This window comes from Leucopleurus acutus (genome assembly GCF_964270905.1).
Source record: "Leucopleurus acutus genome assembly, chromosome: 7".
Classification (NCBI taxonomy): Eukaryota; Metazoa; Chordata; class Mammalia; order Artiodactyla; family Delphinidae; genus Leucopleurus; species Leucopleurus acutus.
In genome coordinates this window covers 12,489,432-12,497,277 of record NC_139150.1, presented here as the reverse complement: position 1 = coordinate 12,497,277, position 7,846 = coordinate 12,489,432, and positions in this window count along the sequence as shown.

The following is a 7,846-nucleotide window of genomic DNA, read 5'->3' as shown; positions in this document are numbered from 1 at the left end:
GCACCCACAGACCTCAGGCACAGCCCCACTTACTGGTACAAGAGGGATGCATGGTCACACCTCGGGCCGAGCTGGGTTTCATATAAAGTCACACATTATACTCCGTTGATGCAATCCATGCCTCCTACGTTTGTGTACATCTGATGCAAATGATGACCTGTTCGCATCATTTACAGGAGCACAAGACATCTACACATACTCACACACCTGCGCAGCTGCCTCCGCTCCATAACAACTAAAGAGCACACCAGTTCCTCAGGGCCTGGGCTACATCCCATCCTAAATGGGATTGGGCTGGGTTGCGGGGGGGTGCTCCCCTGAATTCTCCAGGGAGGGATTGCCTGGGACACCCCCTTCTTTGCAGAATTTGCTGAGCTATCCAGTCTAACGCCATCTCACCTTCTCTAGGGCTCTACTGATAGTGAGAGAGCTGGGGAAAGCAAGGAGGCCCAGGCATTAGGTAGGAGAGACACAGCCAAAGACTCAGGCACGAAAGCCTCAGACTCAAAGCCCAGGCCTTACACACACTGACATACTACACACACGCACAAGTGGACACTCACAGCCTCAATGCCCTTCCCACACGAACTGAGCTTAGGGAGACATGTAAATATACGTCATCTTCTGAAAACAAACACGCACACTTAGATCTGGCCCTACAGACACTGCACACCCCCCCTCCACCAAGTCGCACATACCATCTCCTCCCTCACTGCCCTCATTTACAAATGTAGACACCCCACACAACTATTCTTACGTGTGTACACACATCCATAGTTAAGAAAGCACAGACTCCCACGGAGCTCCAAACCCATGGAAAACCCCGTGTCCTCGACTCAGACACCCTCAGCTATACACACATATCCCTACAGATGGCAAGGTAACCATTTATAGTCAGAAACAGCCTACACACCTCTGCAAACAGAGGATTCCCCGTAGTCACGGCTTCAGTCATGCACACACATAGGCACATCCTAACAGACACAGGCAGACAAGGGTATCTTCCCTCCAGTGTAATACTAAAGACTCACACCTGTATCCTCGAAAGAGACAAATATCTGTTTTTTTACAAACACCAAGGCACACGAAAATGGCCCAGCCTCAGCCTGTGGCATTTCCCACCCGCTGCATTGCCAGCCATTTATTGCTCTCAGATACAGACATTCAGAGTGAAAAGTTTCTCTTCGGACTCTAATCTTTTTTTAATATATAAATTTATTTATTTTATTTATTTATTTTTGACTGCATTGGGTCTTCTTTGCTGCACACCAGCTTTCTCTAGTTGCGGCGAGCGGGGGCTACTCATTGTGGTGGCTTCTCTTGTTATGGAGCATGGGCTCTAGGCACGCCTGAGGCATGGTAGTTGTGGCATGAGGGCTCAATAGCTGTGTCTTGCGGGCTCTAGAGCGCAGGCTCAGTAGTTGTGGCGCACAGGCTTAGCTGCTCCGGGGCATGTGGCATCTTCCCAGGCCAGGGATCGAACCTGTGTCCCCTGCATTGGCAGGTGAATTCTTAACCACTGTGCCGCCAGGGAAGTCCCTGGACCCTAATCTTTTCTCCTAAGAGCACAATTGCAATGTGAAAGCTGGTGCATATGCAAACACATACACACACATACACACGCACCCTCATACATCCATGCGACCACAGACGAACAACATCCTCTTCCTCAAATATCTTTTTTGAACATAATAAACCCAGCAGCCACTTCTTGGAACTTTACTCCAGGACAGGCTTCACATTTTACAATCATGACTTTATTATCTTTTTCACAATAACCCAATGAGGTAGTGTCTCTTCTTGTACCCATTTCACTGATGAAGAAACTGAGGTTCAGAGAGATCATGTGATACATCCAAGATGGTGCCACATGGCTAATAATTGTCAGGTCCAAGAGCTCAAAACCAGATTCATCTGACATCAGAGTTTATGCTCTTGATTTCTAGGCTACATACATGACCATGTCCTCTCTATGCATACACACAGACACACATGTGCCCCCCCCCACAGACACATTTTCCATATTATCCGTCAAAAGACCTGGATATGACTCCTGGCCTCATCATTTAAGGACTAAGCTTGCTTTGTCATCTTCAAAATGGAAATAATGGTCGGGTGACTTTATCTCCTTGTTCTCCTCCCCTCTGGGTAGCTGGGGGAAACGGGAGGTCATTGAACATTATATGAAGCTGCACATATGTCAGATGTGTGAGTGCAGAAAGACTCCAGGAAAGAAGAGGCCATGAGGATGGTACTGGCTTTGCAGGCAAGAGGTGCGGAGGAGGCTTGAGCTAAAACGAAAGGGCAGAAGAAATATGGGTATATTCGTGGGAGAGAAGAAAGTATTCCAGGTAGAGAGATGATGGCCAAGATTCAGAGGCTGGACAAACAAGCTGTTGTTGTCCTATGAGAAAGAACGTGAAGGATTCGCTCCCTAAGTGGTGGTGGTAGTAATGATAATAATAATAATAATAAAACTACTGTTTATTGAGCACTTATGTGCCAAGCACTGTTTTACATGCATTATCCTCTTGACCTCTTGCAATAACTCTGCATGGAGGTTATATTATTATACTTATTTCATAGTTGAGGAAACAAGCTTACAGAAGCCTCATTTCAAGCTCTAGCACTCAGACTCCAGAACCCAAACTCTTACCTACTATGCAATTCTGCTCCTGAATTCTGATATGGCACTCAGAAAATCAAAACTAGAATAACAGGCATTAAACTCAGTAGGGAAGTAGGCATTAAACTCATTAAACTCAGTAGGCATTAAACTTCCCTACTGAGTTTAATGCACAAATACCCTGGGGTCGGACTGCCATGGTGCCAGTCTTGACATTGCCCCTTACTACCTGGAGGACCCTGGACAAGTTATTCAGCCACTCTTCAGCCTCAGTCTTCTCATCTGTAAAGTGGGAATGATAGCAGAGTGCACTTGTTATGCTTGTGAAAATTAAGCAAATGATTCATGTAGAAGGGCTCAGAACCGTGCGTAGCACACAGAAAGCAACCAATAAATATTAGCCATTGTTACTATGGACTGGCTGCCTTTTCCAGTTGTTATTCTAGTAGATGCCACATCAAAGAAAATTTTTATGGAGGAAGGCAGGGCATAAGTCAATCAAAGAATCAAATATTCTCCTGAATAACTGCAGAACCATTATTCCAACCCAGGGCTTGCCTGACTTCAAAGAGGACAGAAGTGAAATTGATCTGAAAGAGAAATCTCTTCCAGCAACTCCTGACTCCAGCAGGAAAGAGAGTCCGGATAGGAGTGACCTTGGCAAAATCAGGATTAGCAAATTCAGTACATTCTATCAGAATCCTGGGGTTCTTCCTATGGGAGACTGTGGGCAGGTCACTTAGCTTCTCTGAGCCTCAGTTTCCTTACTTGCAAAAAGGGAATAACAGTACTTACCTCTCAGGATTGTGGTAACAATTAGCCATATATTAAAAACTAATATTTTAAAAGTGTTGCCTCTACTTCTGGCACAGTATAAGCACCTTCCGTGTATAACGCCATCAGTAGTCCACGTATATAATGTCATCAGCATCCTACATGTACAACGTCCTAAGCGCCCTGCATGTATAATGTCTTCTAGTTCTCACCTCAGTCTTTCTCCTGGTCATTAAATAGGATGCGGTCATCCCATCCCCTGGGGTGAGTTTTGCAATCCTCCTCCACCTGAGTCACAGTCCAAGATTTGGGTTTAAAAAGAGGCTTCATTAGTAACTGGTGAATTCTGTGGGAGCGCCCCCAGCAGCGGTTCCGCCCCACCGGGGAGTAATTCTAGGAAGGTAATGTGAGCTGGGGGAGGCTGGAGACCCAACTTCACATTTATTTACTGTGACAGCTAAATTGGTGAGCACGGGGGGACATCAGATGAAAGGCATTTCAGAGTAAATACTAAATACAATATTTAAACGTACAGGTTGTGACAAATGGGAGGAGGTGACAGGAGAAGACACGGGCAGCGCTCCCCTCCCTGGCTCAGGACCCAGTCCTCACCTGTCACCTTCTTGAGCACTTCCTGTTTGAGTAGAGGAAAGAGCACAGGATGCAGTACGGACCACATGACCCTAGGCAAGCAATTGACCTCTCCTGGCCTCGGCGTCCTCATCGGTAAAATGTGTGTGTGTTATTTGAATCAGATGATGGTGGAAGTGATGGAGAGACCACTAGCCTTGGAGTCAGATAGACCTGAGGTCAAATCCCAGCCCAGTCACTTCCTGGCTGGGTGAACTTGGACTAGTCACTTATCAGCTTCCTAAACTATGGGGATAATAACCTCAGAGGTTACGTGAGATAATCAGTGTGCGAGGGCTTTTAGACTTCAAAGTATATTGCAAATGTGAGCAGCTGTGATCACAAAGTCGTTCAGTCCTCTTTCAGTTCTGACGTCCACTGTGTAAATTCAAGTCAGCAGACATTTATGAAGCACTGACTCTGCGCCAGGCTCCAGACGAAGCACAGGGAACAGTAAACCATGAGGAGCCCCGTCTACAGGGCGAGAAGAGAGCCAGCATTTGCAGTGTAGCAGGACAGGTGCTACACAGTGGGGAGCACAGGTGCTAGAGAAGCAAGGAGGAGGGGCATTGAAACTGGCTCATGGGGTAGGGATTAGAAAAGTCGTCCTAGAGGGGGTGACCTTTCAGTGCAGTCCTAAGGGATGAGTAAGTCTGAGGCAGGCTAGGACTGGGAGGGGTTGGATCAGGATGGAGGGTGGGTGCCCAGTCAGTGGTTTGCTGCGGCAATGTTGGGAGATGAGCTTGGGGAGGTGGCTAGGAGCCAGATCCGGGAGGGCTGAGCGCTGAGCGGAGGAGCTGGGATTCCTCTTGAAAGCTATGGGTCTACGAGTCAACAGTTGTACAGGAAGCAGCATCCTGTCCCTGCAGACGCAGCATGGTGCAGTGGTTAGGGAATCTGGGTTTGGAGCCGGGTCGCCTAACACCTGAGTCTATTACACACTGGCTGCAGGACCTAAGGTGGGTGACAAACTCCATGAGCCTGAGTTTCCTCAACTACAAAATAGGCCTTAACAGAGAACTGATCTACAAGTGCTGTGATGATTCCAAGAGAGCAAGACGAATCTCTGAGTTGAGAGGTTGGCACTGGCCTGGCATCCAGTAAGCACTCAGTCACCGAGTGCCATAGTCATTGTAAGAAGAGGGTGTAATGGGGCACAGGAGGCTCTAGCTAACTGGGGTGTCCTCAAGGGGCTAGATGTCCCCTCCTCAGAGAATTCTGCCCTGGCCACACTGTTTGAAATGAATCTCTCTTATTAATCTTTTTCCAGCAGAGGGTAGATGAGGCTTAAGTGTAGGCTAGCCTGGGATAAGTCTTGTATAGCCTGCTAAGGCATTTCAACTTCAAAATATCAACTGTGAAGGGCCACGGTCAAACTGTGGCCTTGGAAAGATGACTTAAGCAGTGGCTTGAGGATAGATTTGAAGGGGATGAGTCCTTCCCTGAGTCCTGAAGATACTGCAATAATCTAAGGGAGAGGTGATGAGGCAGCTTCAGGGACAAGGATGGAAAAAGGGCATATAATGCAAAGTTAATTATTATGTGTCACTTTATTATGTTATACATGATCATATATTATATACATTTATAACTATACATATAACAATAACACATCCAGTTTCCTAATCTTTATATATTTAAGCTGTATATGATATTCCATAGGATCATATATAAAATATTGATGTAATATATGATTCTATATAACATCATATATAATTTTAATATATAAAGTTGACTATTTAGGAGACTGGATTTGGGGAGTGAGGGAAAGGAAAATGTCAAAGAAAACTCACAGGTTTCTAATTTTTAATTTATTTTTAATAAACATTATGTTGTTCCCAAACACAAGGAACACAGGAGTAATTGGGGAGCGGCAAGGGGGAGTAAGGAGCTCGGTTTTGGTTCGGGTACCAGGGGAATATTCAGGTGGAGGTGCCCAGGAGTGAACTGGACAGACAGGTCTGTAGCTCAGAAGAGAGGCTGGGACTAGCTCAGAAGAGAGAAAGGAACTTCAGAGACATCAGTGCAGGGATGGCAGTTGAAGTCAAAGGAGTTGAAAATTTCCAGCATCCAGGATTAACTCCACATACAGAAGAGAGTTGACTGGTGTACTTTCCAAGTTCACGGGGAAGCAGCTTGTCCTCAAGCTCGTCTATTTTCAGTGAGAATCATTTTTTAAATTATAAATAAATAAATCTCTATATAGATAGAGTGATGAGTCCTAAAGCAGAACCAGGCACTTAAGAAGCAGAAAGGCAGTGAACTTCCTTGGAGGGGGTGTGAGGATGAGTAGGGAGGTGTCTGATAGACAAATGGGGTCGAGGTGCACGGAAGAGACTTTGCAGGTAGAAGGAACATCTTGTACAAGGACACGGGGAACTGGGAAGTTGCATGGTGTTGGGGTGTACAATTCTCTGGTTAGGGGGAGAATGTACATTGGGGCACACTGCAGAAGGCCTCATACTCCTGGCTTATCCTGTGGGTAGAGGTATTCAGAAGTCTCTTAACTCCTCTTATGATTAGCTCTCGTGATCACTTCATTGGGCTTTGTTCTCCCTCTGACACTCTTCTTAAACCTTTTTGCCTGGCTAGTGTTTAAACACCCTTCAGCGCTCAGCTCACCTGCTGCTTCCCCTGGGAAGTCATCTCTGCCCTCACCTCCCTTTCCGGCTTGGTTAAGGGCCCACCTTCTGCGCTCCTGCAGCTCCCAAATCTTCCCTTTATCAAGGCACACGATAGTGCACGGGGACCATGCCTCCGCATCTTTACACCTTCCACGCCTGCCATGTGTAGATGTTTGAGGAATGAACCACTTTCCTTTTGCTGAGGTCGCTGGCCAGAATTTTTGAATGGGGAGAGGCCTGTTTTCAGCGAAGGTAAACTTAATTTTGTTTTTTAAGGTTAAATTTTAGATTCTATTTCTACCTTAGAAAGGTCACAGGGCATATCAAAAATAAAATGCCATTCTGTATAGTCAGAAATCCTCGCCAAGTAAGACCGAAACCAGAGGAAGGAAGATGCAGCCCCATGTCCTGGGAGAAATTCTGAGAGGTCTGTTTTTTTTTAACTTGGGATTCAAGTCTCTCTCCAGAGACCATTAAGGAGAGCCTGCCTGAGAACGAAACTAACCCGGAGGAAAACACAATCAAGAGATAGACAGATTCCTGACCGTATCATTCGAACACCTGGTCTTTTTAGTTCCCTGAGCCAATAAATTTCCTACCAGAAGGTAGCTGGGGTAGTGTTTTTGTCACTTGAACTGAGTCCTGACTAACCTGCTTGCACGGCTGGGGCTAGAACACCAAAGCTCTTTGCGTCTTGTTTCCTCCTGCACAGCGAGGGAATTTAGCCTGCACTTGTATAGTTTTTTTCAGTAGTGATGCTACTAGACTTGGACAGCCAGTTAGGGGGCCAGAGATGTGATAAGGAACTGACACCATTCTCCCGCCTCTGTGCTGCTTTTATTCTCTGCTTTTAACACCGGAACTGTTGACACTGCAAAGGTTTAGAAAGACATTTCCACAAATGGAATATACTTTAGAGCAGCGGTTGGCAAATATTTTCCATGAAGGGCCAGATGGTAAATATTTCAGGCTCTGTGAGCCATACAGTCTTTGTTGCACTAAACTCTGTAACTGTAGTGGGAAAATAGCCATGGACAATATGTAAATGAATGGACATGGCTATGTTCCAATACAACTTGTGGATACTGAAATTCAAAATTCATCTAATTTTCCTATGTCACAGAATAGTATGCTTGACTTTTTCCTCAACCATTTAAAAACGTAAAACCCATTCTTAGCTCTGTGGGCTGTA